This window comes from Coffea eugenioides, chromosome 9 (genome assembly GCF_003713205.1).
Source record: "Coffea eugenioides isolate CCC68of chromosome 9, Ceug_1.0, whole genome shotgun sequence".
Lineage (NCBI taxonomy): Eukaryota > Viridiplantae > Streptophyta > Magnoliopsida > Gentianales > Rubiaceae > Coffea > Coffea eugenioides.
In genome coordinates, this window is record NC_040043.1 from 13,468,704 (window position 1) to 13,472,747 (window position 4,044).

Genomic DNA, 4,044 nt, shown 5'->3' on the forward strand with positions numbered 1-4,044 from the left:
CTACCTGAGCTTTCCATTTAAGGAAAATCCCTAGCACCTCATCCTTGCTCTTCATAGTAAACATCTAAACTCTTCTAGAAAAATCATCAATAAAAGTGACAAAATAATACCTGCCACCAAGAGATGGAGTCTTGGCAGATCCTAGAGGTGGCAAAATGGGCGGGATGGGCGGGATTTGCTTGGGTTTGTGATGGAACCGAGTCATATGGGTTTGGGCCCAACCTTACCCATATGTGTTTTGGGACTAACTTGGGCGGGATCACTTTGGGATGGGTTTAGATTGATCCCGCCCAATACCCAAATCTATTTTCTACATATTTTTTTTCCTTTAATTCATTTTTATTTTTTATATAATTTTAATATTTTTGATTTATTAAATTTTTTTTAGTTTTATTAAATAAACATGCAAGTGCTTTATACTCAGGATTCCCATAAAAAATTGGATTAACAAATAAAGGAAAAAATAGATATACAGTCATATTCCAACATATATCAAGATGACCAAGGTACTTAAGGTGTTGAATATTTATCCTCATCATTGTCCAAAGATGACAGGTCTAAATTGACTGAAATGTTGAAAATTCTTGTGGATAATGACTAGGAAAACTACTAGATTATATTCTCTAGTATGACTATAAAAATTGTTAAAGATAATTTTTTAATCTAAGACTCCGTTTGGATTGGCTATTTTTTCAAAAAATAAGTTTTTCAAATACAATGTTACAGTAATATACAATAACTCAAAAAACATCCCATCCATATTAGTATATCAAATATTTCAAAAAAATTTTATAGTAAAAATTTTTCATATACACTGCTATAATAAAATATTTCAAAAATACCTCCCAAAAATAGCTAAACCAAACAGAGCCCTTGTTATTTGAGACCAATGGGTACCCATGTATTTCCCAAGTATTCCCATCAATTAATGGGTACAATTGGGATTTGTCCCATTTTAAACCCAATATCAAAATCCAATACCCATCCCGCCCAAAGTCCCCATGGGCATTGATAAGAGTTTATTTTACGTATTTTTAGTGTGTTTTATTAGTTAATTTTGGTTTGATTATTTAGTTTTATAACTAAAATAACTAAGGTTTTGGTAAAAATCTACATTTTATGTTAAAGTGGCTAAACATTGCATTTTATGGATTTTTATGGTAAAAACTTCATATTTTGTAGGTTTAATGATTCAATCATCAAATGAAGTGCATTGAGAAGATATTTGGATGATTGAAGATGGATTAAAGTGGGGAAAATAAAATATGAAGTGTAAAAGGAAGAAATGCAATTTGAGGACAAAAATCAAGAAAAGTCAGCTTTGACAACTCAGACACATTTTCGTATTTTGACTATATCAAGAGCTACAATGATCGGATCAAGGTGATCTTGGTACCATTTTGAAGCTAAGAGATATATCTACATTTGGTATGAAGACATCAAAGTCCAATTCATCCGTTTTCATAGTCCAAAAGTTGAAATACCGAAATTCAACTCAGCTGTCCAAAGTGGAAAACAGAGTTCCAACCAGTGTTTAGTATTTTGATCATATCTCAGTCTACAAAGCTCCGATTTGGATGATTCTTGAAGCAGTGGAAAGCTAACTCAAAGATCTACAACTTTGGTGTTTTGCAAAAAAGCCATTTCGGCCTGCATCATGGAGAAATCGCAGTTGAAGTAAGGACAAAGTGAAAACGCGAGTGCACAAAACGCGAGTTGTAGACGCGTTTTGTAAAGGCGCGTTTTCTGGCCGAAATTCTGCAATTTGCTCAGTCAATTCTCTTGTGTTCATACCACTTTCCAGCTATAAGTTGCAAGAGAATTCGGTGCACATGCTTCAGAAGACAAAAGGGCAGACAAGGTGGCTTATTTTCAAGTCAAAAACATTTGTTATTGACTATCCTAACAAAGTTGAGATTTGGGAATCAAAATGTGGAATTTGACTTGGAAAAATGGAGCTCTTAAGCAGTTTATATGCAGAGACATTTTGGGTGGTCTGGGAATGGGGGAATCATACGGGAGAAGCTTGAAGAGTGCAGAAATGTAGTTCTTCCATTTCCTTAGTGTAGGATAGTGTAGTAAGTGTAGTTCATCCATTCTTGTATAATGGCTAGATTAGGATGAAAATGGAGATGAAGAAAGAGAAGTTGAAGCTCAAGTGACATGGGTTATCTCTTCTCCAACTCTTTATCTTTTGTATTGGATTCTTAAATATAGTTAATATGCAAGTTCTGGAATTTATGTCTATTATGTGTTTTTAAAGTTTATGCCTTGGGTTTGGTTGAACTTTCTATGATTGTTAGTGTTTATCATTTGGCTATTTAACTGCTATGATTTGAGCAAGTTATTTAGCACTTTAACTCTTTAAATCATGATTAATCTGGTACCATTAATTGTGATTATCTAAGGTGTTATTTCTGCAATGAAAATTGAGATTTAACACTAGTTCAAGAAGTGCTAAACATAGGGAGTACACTCACGAAAGTAGAGGTGCACCTATGTGGTTTTTAGTGATTCATTTCATGTAATTTCACTGAAGAAATGAACTTGTAGCTAATTTCATAACCATGAGAATGGGTATGGATTAGTTATAAGTATAATTGATTCACTACGAAAGTAGGATTCAAATGCATAAGGAAATTACACCATAACTAGCTTAGATGTAGTAATTAATGATCCAAATATAGCACTTGCATGAGTAGTTAGGGATACCACAACCTAAGGAGCTTTCATTTGTTATTTTATATAATTTCAGTAGGATAAATTTTGTTATAATTCATTGATAGTCTAAATAATAGAGAAGTTTTAGTAATACCGGTAATTGTTCACTCTTCCCTGTGGGATCGACCCGATATATACCCTAAACTACTAGTTGATCTGTATACTTGCAGTGAACGGGTGTAATTCGGTATTTTTTAGCTTGCACGTATGTAAAATACCCGTCAGGGATGGGTAACCCATTGGGACTTGGGACAAATTGCCACCTCTAGCAGATCCCCACATATCTGAGTGCACATAATCCAAAATACCCTTGGTATTATGGATACCAGTGCCAAATTTCACTCTTCTTTGTTTTCTCAGAACACAATGCTCACAAAATTCTAATTTACAAACTTTCATACCTTTCAATAATCCTTGTTTGGCAAGATTTTGCAAAGATTTTTCACCAGCATGTCCCAATCGCATGTGCCACAACTTTGTTGCCTCCGCATCCTTCTTGCTATTGGAAGATGTTGCTGCTGCTGCTATCCCAACAACTGTACTACCTTAGTAGTAATACAGATTATTCTTCCTCACACCTTTCAACATCACAAGTGCTCCCGAAGTTACTTTAAGAATTCCATCTCGCATCTTCACTTCCAAACCTTTTGACTCCAAGAGTCCCAAGGAGATGAGATTCCTATTCAAATTCGTTACGTACCGAACATCCTTCAAAATTCTAATGGATCCATCATGATTACGCAGCTTGATTGAACCTATCCCACCTGTTTTACATGGATTGTTGACAGGTGCCGAACCTGTGCAATAATAAATACCTACTCGAGAAAAATACAGATTTTGTATATAGCGGTGAGTAGGGTCGAATCCACAGGGATTGGGGATAATTCGTTTCTTCTAGAGTCCAAAGTATGGGGGGTTTTTGGATCAAATACTAACTAAATAATTTAACTGCAGAAAATAATTAAGTAAAAGAAATAATTAAGACAGCTCTAGCCAAGGGTATACTTCAGAAATGGTTCAGGCACTGATCATTGATTCACAGATAATTCCAACATTTAGTAATAGATTAGTTATAGTTGTCATGCACGCGATAAACAACCAACCCTTCCTTAATTTCTCGATAGCTAAGGTACGACCGTTAGCTATTTCTCTAACCCAAAAATAACCCCAGGTACGACCGTGGAATTTAATTTCCAGATTGCATTAATAATTAGAAAGGCCCAATCCTAACCAACAAACACGCTACGAGGGTTTGTTTAAGCTAGATCATATGCTCCCCTGACATAAACCCAATTATGCCAGTTGCTACTAAGATAGAGATAA